Source organism: Lissotriton helveticus, chromosome 10 (assembly GCF_964261635.1).
Source record: "Lissotriton helveticus chromosome 10, aLisHel1.1, whole genome shotgun sequence".
In the NCBI taxonomy this organism is placed as follows: Eukaryota; Metazoa; Chordata; class Amphibia; order Caudata; family Salamandridae; genus Lissotriton; species Lissotriton helveticus.
Window position 1 is genome coordinate 598191736 of NC_136071.1, and position 15627 is coordinate 598207362.

Consider the following 15627-nt stretch of genomic DNA (forward strand, 5'->3'; position numbering starts at 1 on the left):
CGTGTTCTGGACATCTGCCGAAAAGTTGGCGGACCTCAACCAGGCGTGGCGTCTGACCGTCACCGTCGTTGCCATCGCTCTACCTAGCGAGTCCGTGGTATCCAGCCCACACCGGATGGAATATTTGGCTGCATCCCGGCCCTCCACAAGGGCTTTGCCGAGTTTGGCCCGTACCTCCAACGGACACTCTGGCAGCACTTCCGCAACCGTATCCCACAGAGAGTGGGTGTAACGGCCCAAGAGGCACGCGGTGTTGGAAGACCGCAGTCCCAGACTAAGGGATGAGAAGATCTTTTTACCATACTGCTCATACCTCTTGGATTCCCTGTCCGGCGGAGCCGACGGGAACGCGGTCTGGGAATTGGAGGCCTGGACGACCAGGCTCTCTGAGGTGGGGTGGGTGGACAGAAAACACGGGTTGCCCGGGGCCGGGCGGTGGCGTCTGGCCACGTTCCTATCTACGGGCGAACCCGTAGCGGGCTTGGACCAAGTGCCCAGAAGAACGTCGGTCAAGGCCTCATTAAAGGGCAGCAGAGGCTCGGCCGAGCTTGACTGTGGTTTAAGGACCTCAGTGAGGAGATTAGTCCTCACGGCCGCGACGGGGAGCTCAAGGCCCAAGGCCTTGGCAGCCCTCATCAACACCACACTGTAGGTTGCCCCCTCCTCCGAAGCCACGGAAGGAGGGGAGACAAAACCAGTGTCTGGAGAGGTGTCCAGGCCACTGGCCTCCCCAAGGTCTCCTGCCCAGTCCTCATGAGACTGACACTCTCGGGTCAGAGGGTCCTCAGACCCCTCCCAATCCCCTTCATCACCCATCTCCTGATACTCAGGGTTCTCAACCAATGGGGCCTGTTCATAGAAGTGAAACTCTCCAAACGACGTCTGGAGCGGCGCCCATCGGGGCCGTCCCGACGTCGGAACAGGAACGAAGGAGGTATCTGGGACGGCGCCGCCCGAGGACGGCGCCATGTGCGGCACCCCATGGTCCGATGCCGGGGAGGTCGTAAGGTCCACCTGCGACGATCCAGTTCCCGAAGAAGGTCCAGGGGGATCCCGCGGCGCCGGGCCTGGCGGCGCCGGGGCCGCTGAATCCTGCAGCGCCGGGCCCGAAGGCACCGGCGTCGTCGGGCCCGAAGGCGTCGGGCCGAAGCCCCCGACCCGCTAGAGGCCCCAGACGGGTCCGCTGGGCCCGGAGTCGCCGCGGAGCCCGTCGGAGGAGAGAGATTCCTCATGGCCATGAGGAAGCGCTCAATCTCCCCCGGCGTCGCGTTTAGCCCAGGGACCGGAGGGTGTGGAGCTGGACGCGGCGCCCGCGACTCCGACGGAGCCGCGTGGGTGGTGTCACCCGAACCCCCGGCCGCATCGCGCGAGCGTCGGGGGGAGTCCGAAGAACGATGACGCCGCTTGGACTTCTTATGCTTCTTACCTGACGACGACTTCGACCCGGAGGAGTGCGGCCTACTTTCGGAGCTGTGGTGGCTCCGAGCCCACAACCTGTCCCTCGACCTCCCGTGGGACCGGGACCTCTCGCGGCGCGGGACCGACTGCCAGAGTTCGAGCTGCCTGCGGGACCGCTCCCGCCTGGCTTTCGAAGAGAGGGCCCGGCAGTCGGAGCAGGCCTTGTCATCGTGGTCGACGCCTAGACAAGTTAGGCACAGGTGGTGAGGATCCGTGACCGACATCGTGCGGTCGCAATCCTCGCAGTGCTTAAAGCCGGGCATCCCTACGGCACCGATCGGAGTCGAGAAGACTTCGAAAAATGATCAAAAAGATCCAAAAAGTTAGTCAAAAATTGACTACGGGTTACTGCTTTTTCCAGATCTGCGCTTGCTGGTGCGGAAAAAAGAAGAACTGACGTCAGCACGCGGAGGCGGCGTCTAAGTACTCTGACGACGTCATCACGGCGCCACAACGCCGACGACGGACGCGGAGCCGCAGACGACGCCTACCGACGCGCAAGGGTACTGCTACGCAAACATTTCCGGATCCAGTCTGACGCCTGGGGATATTCTAAGTTAAGGAATCTAATACTAACGTGTCTCTTTCAGATCCTAGATATCGGTTCGCAGAACGGGGAGGATGGGTGAGGCTGTAAGGAATCTAACACTAACTACTGTTTCTTACAGATATATCTTTACCGAAGGTAAGTAACTTGTGCATCTGAAAGAAACAGGTTAATGTTAGATTCCTTACCTTAGAATAGATACCCCAGCAGTACCAACCCCGGTGGTGGGTCTACGAACCAAGATCACACCAGAAAGCCCTCTCTCCGGACTTGGCTGTCCAGGCAGTAGTGTCTAGCAAACGTGTGCAGCGAGGCCCACGTAGCTGCCTGGCAGATGTCCTGCAAGGAGACACCCCGACCCAGGGCAGTATTAGCCGCCGTGGCCCGAGTAGATTGAGCGTGCAGCCCAACAGGAGGCTCCTTTTTCATCAAAGAGTAACAAACCTTGATACACAAGACGACCCACAGAGAGATGGCCAGCTTGTGCACCGCCCGTCCCTTCTTTGCGCCCACGTAACCAACAAAGAGCTAGTCGCCCACCCGGAACTGGCGTGTGCGGTCCAGATAGAATGAGAGCACATGTTTTGGGTCCAGACGGTGGAGCCTCTCTTCCTCCTTCGAGGGATGGGGAGGCGGATAAAAGGTGGGCAAGATGATGGACTGCCCGATATGAAAGGCTGTGACCACCTTGGGCAGGAAAGAGGACGAGTCCTTAGAACAACCATGTCCGGATGGACAGAGAGGAAAGGAGGTTTAGAAGATAGAGCCTGGAGCTCACTCACTCTCCTGGCAGAGGTGATGGCAACCAGGAATGCAGTCTTAATAGTCAGAAGACGAAGAGGATAGTTATGAAGTGGCTCAAAGGAAGCGCACATCAGATAAGTTAGAACAAGATTCAAGTCCCACTGAGGCATCACGAAGGGAACAGGAGGGAACATGTGCGTGATGCCTTTCAAGACTCTATTTACAACAGGGGACTTGAAAAGAGAAGGCTGATCAGGAAGCCTTAAAAAGGCTGAAATGGCCTAGAGGTAGCCCTTGATAGTGCCCAAAGCAGAGCCCTGCTGGGCAAGAGAAAGCAGAAAGAGGAGAACCTCTGAAAGAGGGGCAGAGAGTGGATCCACAGCTTTTGCTGTGCACCATGCCACAAATTTGTTCCACCGGCAGGCGTATACCGTTTTTGTGGAGGGACGCCTGGCTGCCAGAATCACATCGCAAACTTTAGGAGGCAAGTCAAATGGCCTCAACTGCCGCCGCTCAATCTCCACGCATTTAGTTGGAGACTGGACAGGTTCGGGTGGAGGACCGTCCCCTGCTGCAACAGAAGGTCCTCCTGAAGAGGCAGGCGAATCTGGGGATCGACTGACATGCTGAGTGGCTCGGGATACCAGTATCTTCGTGCCCAGTCCGGAGCCACAAGGATAACTTGGGCCCGGTCTCGCCTGATCTTCTTCAGCACTCTGGGCAGAAGTGGTATAGGCGGAAAGGCGTACAACTGACCGTAGCTCCACTCGCGACGAAAAGCGTTGGCGAGCAAGTGCCGCCTTGGAAATTCCAACGAGCAGAACTGATGACATTGCGTGTTCTCTACGGTGGCGAATAGATCTAACCAAGGCTCTCCCCACTGCAGAAAGAGACCTTGCGCCACGTCAGAGTTCAGACGCCCTTCGTGATCCATTATGCACCGGCGGCTGAGTTTGTCCGCCAGGTGTTGAACCACCAGGGTGATGCCCTGGTGTTCCAGCCATTGCTAGAGGCGCAGAGCCTCCTGGCAAAGGGTCCACGACCCCACCCCGCCCTGTTTGTTGCAGTACCACATGGCGGTGGTGTTGTCCGTGAACACCTGCACAACATTTCCCCGGACAGAGGGAAGGAATGCCTTCAGTGCAAGTTGGATCGCCCGCAGCTCCAGAAGGTTGATATGGAGCTGGGACTCCGCCGGTGACCAGAGGCCTCTGATCTGCCTCTCTCCCATGTGGCCCCCCCATCCCAGGAGGGATGCATCCGTCACCACTACAAGACCCTGTTGGGGTAGGGAGAGAGATCTGCCGCTGACCCAATCGCGGTTCGTGAGCCACCACTGCAACTGACTCGCAGTGCCCTCCGAGATCAGGACGTGGTCGGACAGGTTGCCCTGATGCTGTGCCCACTGAAACTTCAGGTCCCACTGCAGAGCCCACATCCGCCACCTGGCGTGATGAACCAGAAGGATGCAGGAGGCCATCAGCCCCGGGAGCCGCAGAGTTAACCTGACAAACTCTGGATAAAGGCTGAAAGATCGGAATCAGAGCCGGAATATCCTGAACCCGCTCTTCGGGGGGAAAAACCCGAAACAGCGCCGAGTCCAGAACCGCTACGATGAAAAGGAGCTTCTGGGAGGGGCACAGGTGTGACTTCGGCACATTGATGGAGAACCCCAGCGAGTGCAGGAGGTCGGCCGTAGTCTGGAGGTGGGAGACGACTGTTTGGGGCGAGCCCGCCTTCAACAACCAGTCATCGAGATAGGGGAAGACTGAAACCCCTGATCTGCGCAGATGAGCTGCGACCACCGCCATCACTTTCGTGAACACCCGAGGGGCGCTGGTAAGGCCGAAGGGGAGCACAGTAAACTGAAAGTGCTCGTGGCCTACCATGAACCGCAGGTAGCGCAGTAGGACGGGGATGTGGAAATACGCGTCCTGCAAGTCCAACGCTACCATCCAGTCTCCTGGGTCCAGGGCAGCCAGGACCTGAGCCAAGGTCAGCATCTTGAACTTCTCCGTCCGGAGAAAGGGCGTAGGCCTCCTTTGCCCTTCTTGGGTACCAGAAAGTAGTGGGAATAGCAACCATGTCCTACTTCTGGCCCAGGAACAGGCTTGATTGTCCCCCTTGGCCAAGAGGACCATAACTTCCCCCTGCAGATGTTTCAAGTGATCCCCAGACATGCGGTGGTACTGGGGTGGCATGGCTGGAGGGGTCACCTCGAAGGGGTGGGAGTAGCCCCTTCGTACGATTTGCAGCACCCACCTGTCCGACGCGATGTTGCGCCAGTGGAGGAGGTGATGGCAAACCCTGCCCCCACTGGCATCGAATGGGCCTGAAATGCCGGACTAGGAAGGCTTAGAGGCAGATGCTGCGGGAGCGGATGTGGACTAACCCTGCCGTTGTCCCCCAGCACCGCCACAGCGGTAACCACGTCCGCGACCGCGTTGAGACTGGTTCTGCTGCCTGTGGCTGGCTGGACGTGTGGGGGCGCCCCTTCCTTGGCCGCGAAAGGGCAAAAAGAGAAAGTTTGCTGGCGCTGGCCTAGGCCCAAGGACTTGGCCGTAGCTCGGGAGTCCTTGAAACTTTCCAGCGCACTGTCCGCTTTGCTGCCAAAAAGACAATGGCCATCGAAGGGCATGTCCATGAGCGAGGCCTGGACATTCCCAGAAAAGTTGGCGGACCTCAGCCAGGTGTGGCGGCGAACCATCACTGTCGTTGCAATCGCCCTACCCAGCGAGTCCGTGGTGTCGAGTCCACATCGTATTGAGTAATGGCTGCCTCCTGCCCTTCCACCAGGGCTTGGGTGAGCTTGGCCCGGGCCTCCTCTGGGCACTGAGGCAGCACCTCCGCAACCGTATCCCACAAGGAGTGGGTGTAACGGCCCAAAAGGCAGGCGGTGTTGACAGACCACATCCCCAAACTCAAGGAGGAGAACAGTTTCTTCCCAAACTGATCGTACCTTTTGGATTCCTGATCCGGAGGAGCGGTCGGGAATGCGGTTTGGGACGTAGAGACCTGGATCACAAGACTCTCGGGATGGGGTGAACTGACAGGAAGCTAGGGTCGCCGGGAGATGGGGTCGGGCCACGTTCCGATCCACAGGGAGGCCTGTGGAAGGCTTGGACCAGGTGCTCAACAGAACGTCGGTGAGGGCTTCGTTGAACGGCAGTAGAGGCTCCGAGGAGCTTGCCTGCGGTTTGAGCACCTCAGTGAGGAGGTTAGTCCTCACGGCCGCGACAGGGAGCTCAAGAGCCGCCCTAGTCAACACCACGCTGTAAGCAGCCCCCTCCTCCGTAGCCACGGAGGTAGGAGAGACAAATCCAGTGTTGAGGGGCGAAGTATCCAGACAACTGAACTGGCCTCCCTTAGCTCGTCTGCCCAGTCCTGGCCCAACTGGCACTGCAGTGCCAGAGGGTCCTCAGACCCCTCACAGTCCTCCTCGTCATCCATCTCCTGATAGTCAGGGAAAAATGATGGAGCTGGGTCGTAGGTGAATTGCTCACCCATCGGCGCCGGAGATGGCGCTGGTCCGACGCCGGACCGGGAATGGGACTGGGGACTACGTCGTCCAGGGACGGCGTCGTGGGCGACACCCTCGGGGTCGGCGCCAGGGGAAAAGTCGTCAGGTCGACTGACGACGACCCGGATCCAGGCCTGGATCCTGTGGGGCCCTGTGGCGTCGGGACCTAAGTTGACGACGGCGCCGAAGCACCCGACTGCGCTAGGGCCGGAGCCGCCGGCCTGCTAGGGCTCCCAGACGGACCTGCTAGGGTCCGACGGAGGGAAGTGAGTCCTCATGGCCACGAGGAAGTCACGTATCTCCTCCGGCGTCGCGTGCAGCCCAGGGACCAGCGGGTGTGGGGATGGACGCGGGGCTTGTGGCCCCTGCGGAGCCACGTGGGCAGTGTCGCCCGAGCTTGGCCCGCGCGAGCGTCGGGGGGAGTCGGAAGAGCGATGACGTCTCTTCAACTTTGTTTTTTGAATGCCTCGACTTACCCGAGGACTTGGAGCCCGACGAGTGGTGGTGACTCATCGAGCGGCGATGACTGCGTCTCCGCGACCGGTCCCTTGACTTTCTCCTAGACCGGGACCTCGAGCGGCGCAGAGCCGACTGCTGGAGCTCGAGCCGCTTACGGGACCGCTCCCTGGGCACGACTTGTCATCGTGGTCGGCCCGAGATAGTAAAGGCACCTACGGTGGGGGTCGGTCACCGACATCAAGCGGTGACAGTCCTCGCATGGTTTAAACCCAAGCATCCCTATCAGCACCGGGAGTCGAAGGTCGACTCGAGAAGTGATCAAAATAGATCAAAAAAGTTAGTCAAAAAATGACTAAGAGTACTGCTCTTCCCGTATCTGAGCTTGCTGGCGCGGAAAAAAGAAGAACTGAAGTCGCGCACGAGGGCGGCGTGTAAGTACTCCAACAACATCATCCCGGCGATCACGACGCCGACGACGGACGCGGAGACGCAGACGACGCCTAGCGACGAGCAGGGTTACTGCTGACGGAAAATTTCCAGATCCAGTCTGACGCCTGGGGATATTCTAAGGTAAGGAATCTAACACTAACCTGTTTCTTTCAGATAGTCTGATCAGGGGATCAATGGCCATGTTGAGCAGCTCAGGATACCAGACTCTTCATGCCCAATCCGGAGCCACAAGAATGACTTGGGCCCGGTCGTACTTTATCTTCTTCAGTACTCTGGGCAGAAGTGGTATAGGCGGAAAGGGGTATAGAAGACCGCAACTCCACTCGCGACGAAAAGCGCCACATAGCGAGTGCCAGCTTGGAAATTCTAACGCGCAGAACTGCTTTCTCTTCCGAGGCGAATAGATCTAAGCAAGGCTCTCCCCACTGCTGAAAGAGACCTTGTACCACCTCTGAGTGAAGACGACATTTGTGATCCTTGATGCACCTCTGGGTGAGTTAGTCCGCCCTGGCAATCAGGGAACCAGCCAGGTGTTGAACCACCAGGGATATGCCCTGATGTTCCAGCCATGTCCAGAGGCAAAAGGCCTCCTGACATAGGGTCCACAACCCCACCGCCTTGTTTGTAGCAGTACCACATGGCGGTGGTGTTGTCCGTGAAGAGGAGCTTCTGAGAGGGGGTCGGTTGTGACTTCGACACGTTGATGGAGAACGCCAGCGAATGCAGCAGGTCGGCCATGGTCTGGAGGTGGGAGAAGACAGCCTAAGGGCGAGCCCACCTTCAACAGCCAGTCGTCGAGATAGAGGAAGACTGGAACCCCTGATCTGCGCAGATGAGCTGCAACCACCGCCATCACTTTCGTGAAAACCCGAGGGGCGCTGGTAAGGCCAAAGAGGAGCACGGTAAACAAAGTGCTCGTGGCCTACCGTGAACCGCAGGTAACGCCGGTGGGCTGGCAGGACTGGGATGTAAAAATAAGCGTCCTGCAAGTCCAACACTACCATCTAGTCTCCAGGGCAGACAAGACCTGAGCAAGCATCAACATTTTGAAATACTCCTTCCGGAGGAAGCGGTTGACGTTCCCGAGTTCCAAGATAGGATGCAGGCCTTTGTCCTTCTTGGGCACCAGAAAGTAGTGGGAATAGCAACCGCGACCTACTTCTGGGGAAGGAACACGCTCAATGGCTCCCTTGGCCAAGAGTGCTGAAACTTCCTGTTGAACTAGGGCCAGATGATCCTCTGACATGCAATGATACAGAGGTGGGATGGATGGAGGGGTAGCCTCGAAGGGGAGGGAGTATCCCCATCGGACTATTTGCAGAACACACCTGTCCGACGTGATGGTGCGCCAGTGGGGGAGGTGACGGCAAATCTTGCCGCCCACTGGCGTATGGTGGCCCTGAAAGGTCGGACTAGGAGGGTTTGGAGGCTGCTGCAGAGGGGGCTGTGGTATACTGGCCCAACCCCTGGACCCCAGAACCACGGTGCTGGTTCCCACGTCCCCGACCGCGCAGAGGCTGAACAGTGGGCTCTGGACTGTGGCTCTGGGAGGGACGTGGCGGGGCACCCCTTCCATAGCCACGAAAGGCAGACTGCGCAGGGTGGGTGGTGGAGAGGCCCAAGGACCTGGTCAGCCATAGAGTCCTTAAAACGCTCCAGCGCATTGTCTGCCTTATCGCCGAAAAGGCGGCAGCCATCAAAGGGCATGTCCATAAGAGTGGAAATCGTCCTGCCTAGTGAGACAGCGGTATTCAGCCCACAGCGGATGGTAAACTTCACTGCGTCTCTCCCCTCGGCTACTGAACAGGAGAGTACATCCCAGCCCTCCTCCGGGCACTGGGGCAGCACCAGCGCTACTGTATCCCACACAGAGAGGGTGTAACGGCCCAACAGACATGCAGTGTTTACCGACCGCAGTCCCAAGCTGGAGGAAGAAAACCTTTTCTTCCCAAGGTGGTCCAGCTTTTCGCATTCCCTATCGGGAGGTGCGTTAAGGAATGCTCCTTTAGAGGCGGAGGTTTGGACCACCAAGCCCTCAGGGATGGGGTGTTGGGAGTGGAAAGTGGGGTCGCCAGGGGCCGGGCGGTGGCATCGGGCAATCATCCTGTCCACAGGAGCCCCTGTGTTGGGCCTGGACCAGGTGCTTAAAAGGATGTCTGTGAGGGCTTCATTAAATGGCAGCATGGGCTCCGAAGAGCTCTCTGCCAGTTGAAGCACCTCTGTCAGGAGGTTAGTCCTGACTGCCACCGTAGGTAGCTCGAGGTGGAGAGCCTTGTCCGCCCTACGCAACACCACTGCGTGTGACACTCCCTCCTCCATAGCCACAGTAAGAGGAGACAACAAGCCATGGTCTGATGAGGTATCCAAACCACTGGCTTCCCCCAGTTCCTCCCTCCAGTCCTGATCATACACCAACTGGTATGTTAAAGGGTTCCCAGACCCCTGCCAGTCCTCCTCACCCTCCTCTGGCTGCCAATCTGGTCTCAAAGAGCCAGGGTAGAACAGGGGTACAAAAGTACCCGGTGGTGCCGGATCCGGCGTTGGTCCGACTCATTGTCTACCTCGAGGTAGAGGCTGGGCACACAGCCTATGCCGGTTGAGGACGTAGTGCCGGTGGAATCGGCGCCGGGGGAGGCGTAACAAGGTTGACCGGCGCCGATCTGGATCCAGGCCTGGATCCAAGGGGACCCTGCAGCGCCGAGGCCGTAGCCGCTGGCGACGAAAGCCCAGGGCCCCCAGGCGAGTCCGCAGGGCCTGAAGGTACGCTGGCAGAGTCAGGCTGCCCAAAGATGGTGTGCATCGCTTCATAAAACTACGAAGCTGGGCAGGGGTCGCTCCTGGTCCTGGGAAGGGGGGGAAATCCGGAGCCGACCCTACGGGCTCCGCACCCGGAGGAGCACCACCCGCATCCTTTGTCTGCCAATGGATGGGGAGAAGTTGAAGAGCGACGATGGTTCTTCGACTTACCTGACTCCGAATGTGAAGACTTAGATGAAGAATGGTGTTGGCTCTGCGACCGGTACCTCAACCTCCTACATGACCAGGACCTTGAGCAACGCGGAGCCGACTGCCGTGCCTCGAGTAGCTTTCGGGACCGCTTCCGCAAGGACTTCGGGCAATGGTCCGACAGTCGGAGCACGACTTGGGGTTGTTGTTCGCACTCCAGGCAGTGGAGGCACACACGGTGCGGATCCATCACCGACATCAGTCAGTCACAGGAACCCCAAGCCTTGAAGCCAGGCATCCCTTGTGCACCAGAAGTCGATGGACTCAAAAATCAAAGTCAGAGAAAAAGTCAGTCAAAAAGTGATTGGAGGTACCGCTCTCTCAGAATCTGCACTTTCTGTCGCAAAAAAAGAACTGACATCAGCGCATGAGGGCTGCGTCTATGTAGCTACCGCAACATCATCCCGGGGGGCCACGCCGCCGACGTTTCGACGCGCAGGGGTACTGCGGACGAAAAACTTTCCGGATCCAGTCTGGAGCCTGGGGGAAATTCTAAGGTAAGGAATATATAACTAACTGTTTCTCTCAGATACTTTGGTATACACAGAACAAAATGGCTTTGTTCAATGGCTCCGACCCACAACATCAGAACAGCCATCCACCTGATAGAGAAGGCCTCACTTAAAAAGATACCCGCAATTTTGTTATCTCGATGCTGAGAAAGCCTTCGATTGGGCGGATTGGAATCTCCTGTGTCTTAGGCTTCACCAAATGGGCTTGGGACCTAGGTGCTTAAGGATGATTTTTTCCATCTATGGCAAACCTGTCGCCAGAGTCCCCCTCAATTATTTACTTTCCAAACCATTTAGACTAACCTGGGGCACCAGACCAGAGTGCCCCCTCTCACCGCTCTTATGCTCTATTTACTGAACCCCTAGCATGCCTAATCAGGCAGGCCACTGCAGGCTCAAAGGAATACAAAGTCTTCCGCTACACAGACAATATGCTCTTGACTCTGGGCACTCCTACTTCAATTGTGATGGTAGTAAACCTGGTAGGTTTTGATACAAGATTAACTATGATAAAGCAGAAATTCTCTATTTGACTCGTACAACAGAGGTGGTGGTGGGGCGGTCATACCGTTTTCAATTCCCTTGAACCTCAAATTTGATCCACTAACTGGGAGTCCGCCTTATGCGGTCCATCAAGGATCTCTTCACTGTCAATTAGCTCCCCCCCTGCTCACTGCTATTGCCAAAGACCTTCACACTTGGGGCACTTCAATGCTCTCATGGTTTGGTCGCATTAATGTGATCACATTGAATGTACTCTCAGGATTACTTCCGCTCAAGCCCTTACAATTTCGCTAGATCCCAACTATCTGAAATATAACCAAAGAAAATGAATGGCATTCATATCGAAGGGGAAAGCTCGGAGACTCCAGCAGACACTATTCAATTCAACTTTAATCAGTTTCAGACACTAATAACTCAGTCACGGATGGCAGGATGTAGCTGTTCCTAGCATTCCACATTACTATGCAGCTGCACAACTAAGGCAGTTGACAGATTGGTTCACCACTCTCCTAGAAAAATTGGCAGCAGATGGACCATTCCATAGTCCACCTGCCCTTATGGTACCTGGTGTGGCTCGAGAGGAGCTATAGGCCACCCAACGCATAAATAAGCACACCAGTAGCCCCAACATTGAAGACAAGGGATAAATATGTGAATGTACAGGGGCTGGTGACATATCCTTCCCCCTACACGTCTATTTACTATAGCCCCGGGTTTGCGCCCGCCATGGATGGTCGGCAGTTATGGATGAAGCCCTGATGCTATAGTCATTCCAGCAATGTAGAGACATCCCTGGGCTTCCAGACACCAAGCTATTACAATAAACTGAGCCTTGGCACTGGGTGGCCCAACCCCTTATCGGTGTGGGGACCACCAGAGCAAAACGCCATTCGAACAAAAGTTCCCCAAATCGATTGACACACGAGGCAACATCTTAACATTGTACAAACTAGTGCTAAAGCAGGACACTCTGCACTCACGGCAGCACACCAGATAATGGGAACGAGCCCTGGGTATACAGGTGACCCCAAAATGATGACAGACTACAGCGACATACACTCTTCAGCTATCTCATTCTAGGGTTGGGAAATACACTACAAAGCATGGTTTGGATGACACTACATCCCCTGTAAACTACACCACATGTAACAAAACACCTTTCCTAGATGCTGGAGAGGGTGTGAAGCAATTCCCACAAGGTGGGACTGTCCAGTAATATATCCATTCTGTGAAGGTGTGTATAAACTACTTCAAACAGTCCTTACCTTTTCTATGCTTGCAACACCTGATGTTATGCTCTTGGGTCTGAAAGCCGTTAACTTGGTTCAGATATACTAGGAACAATGAGATATGTGCCTTCAGAGCCCTGGAGTGGCAAAACTTACCATAGCCCCTCACTGGAAGAAATCACACTTCCCAAAATGCATACATTGACACCAGCAATTAAGGAAGATTAGTACAATAATACAACTCAGGAACATACAGGGGGTAACATCTGGCTTGTGAAGCTAAATGCAACCATTAGAACAGCACTTAAGCGGAGGGCGGCCAAACGTAGCTCTTACCCCATGATGGAAGGCATTAGATCATTTTCAATGACAAGCAGAGAGAGAGAAATCCTCCTCACTGCGACGGCAAACAGGTTAATTGATGGATCTGGGTGGGATACCTGGGGTCAGGGAATGATTTATAACATACGGTGTTTGATGGATGCATTGGAAGCATTTAATCTTCTGCAGCTAGGCAGAAGTTGGTAGGAGAATTTATTGAAGAGATCGCAAGCGGAGGGAGCTAGACAATAGGTGTCTAATATTTGATTTAAATAGTGCCTTTTGTAACCCTTCTTTAGCAGACCATGCATGTTGTTCACTTAACCCGTTCATCAATATTACGAACCTATATTGTAAAACACACCTTTTTGAAATACCTAATAAAAAGTTTGAAGAAAAATAAAAGTCCTTGACTGCACAGAGAAACTTCAATATTGATCTTCCAAAATGTAGGTGTCGTAAATGTGGAAGAGCTGCACCCAAAAAGACAATGGAAACGTGGCAATCTCTCAGCTCGTGCTTGAAACAAACATAAAACTAAGAACCAGCAGGGCTTCAGGAGCCAGGCAAAGTCAGCATCATATTTTTCAGCAATGTCATTTAAGTCACTATGTGTGAAGAACTATAAGCAGGAGGGAAATGCATGTCTCTATACTAGAAGTTTAAGGATTGATATTGGTTCAAAATAGGACTTAGTAGGCTTAGGTTGTGAATCCGGAGCAGATAGCATTGGCATCCAAACCACCCCGTGGCACTAATGACACAAGTGTGAACTTTATATGTAGAAGAGGGTCTGGGTAACTGCAAATTAGATCTCTTGTATTACTTACTTTGAGGAATAATCAAAGAGAAGGTGGGCATTCTGTAGCCCTGCAGTCTAAAGCAGAGAATGGAACAAGCAAAGCGACCCAAGAAACTTCACATGGAGGTAGCTATTAAGCCTAGTGAAAGAGAGATATGGGCCATTACAACTTTAGGCTATTCTAAACTTAGGAAAGAAGTGTAGACCTCAATTTCAAGTGCCTGGGTTGCACATTGGTTTGCAAACTGCCAAAAGTGAATAAGGGCATCATAGATACACTTTTGAAGCTTGCAAAGTCTACAGACCAAACAGCTTAAACCTTTAAAATGGGGACTGACCAAAGTCAACAAGCATTGAAGTACGAGTTACTTACCTTCGGTAACGATGTATCTGGTAGAGTCGATTCTAGCTGCAGATTCCTTAACGTAGAATTATCCCCAGGTGTGAGACTGGATCCAGAAACTTTTTGCCCAGCGTCCCTGCGAGCCGGTGGGACGGCATCACGCGGCTCCGCCCAGGCGTCACCCTCATACATGAGGTCAGCGAGGTCACATAAGTCCCACCACGGCGTGCCTACGTCAGTTTTCTTCAGGGAACTTTTCCGCTCCACAACACGGAGCCATCAGACAAAACTGGGATTATGGGAACAGTGTGCAAAAGAGCAGAAAAAGAATGGTGATGAATAACACCATAAGAAGCAGTCAAAGGCAGGGAAAGAAAAGACCACAGTACAGCCCTGAACAGCCACCATGCCACCATGTAGACAGCCCCCTCTGGAGACAAGGAACGCATGCAATTTGGCACAGCCACACACAGCAGGACCACAACCCGAACCAGGAACAACAAAGGGGAAAACTGGTCCCAAGACAAATAGGAAGGAAAACCTCCAGGGGAACCCCAGCAGAGAGTGCGACAAACCGCCCAGGGATCAAGGGCAAGGTGAGATGACCCCCACCCATAAGGCAGCAGAGGAACCAGAACCTTCAGTAACCAAGGGAGAGGAGGCAATAAAGTGAAGGCAACCCCCAATCTAGTCCAAATAATAGGAGTCTAAGGGGGAAAGAAAAGGGTACAGGCCGCCCCCCACTCAAACCATAATACAGAGCAACAGGCCTGTCGCTCTAGACACTCTTACTTTGTTTTTAGTATGGCATGGACTGTAGTGATACAAGAAAATTCCTTATTACCACCAGCCAGTATTTCTCTGGCTATTCACATCCATCCGGGTGTCAACAATTAATACGGTATACACACGGTAAACATCCAATCTGTCGTAATACCGTCACCCACCAAACAATACTTGTGGAAAAAGTGTGGAGAAGAGAGTGAGCCCCTCACGGAAGAACCGCCAATCGGGTTATCTGACTAGCAATTGCCAGTATACCCAATTATCATCATCGGTGACTCACTCTCATAACAGTGGGAAATGAAGACAAACACCAGAAAAAGACCGACAACATATAACAGTGCTTCTTCTCAACATCAGCCCCACAATCTGCTGACTGTTCCTATCAAAGCAAGTCAACGTATTACCCTTGCTATGCTTGTGTGCACATATAACACAAAAAACACAGAAACCCCCAGTGAGAAAGAAACGTGAATCTCACACAATTAAAATAGAAGAGTTCACTGGCCACTCTGGGTTTATTCTGGGCTGTGAATCCTTCTAACTTAAAAATGACTCACACCATATACAGTCTCAGGTGGGTCATAGTCGCCAACATGTTTCGTTGCTCTTATTTTCTGCAACTTCTTCAGGGCAAATGGGGGTTACCCACTGCTATTGCCACTGTCTTTCAACACACACCTGGGGTTAGCGTCTTTCACGCATACCTGCTACCCCTTTTAATCAGTATGCCCGTGTCCTCAAAGATCACGTGTTGATTACAAGAACCCGCTACCGTCGGGTGTCCCACGCTCGGTCACCGGCACTTCTGGCGGTTGAGATTTAGAAGTGCCGGTGACCGAGCGTGGGACACCCGACGGTAGCGGGTTCTCGTAATCAACACGTGTGTCTAGGGCGACAGGCCTGTTGCTGTGTATTAACCCCCAATCTAGACCAGAGCAGAGGGACA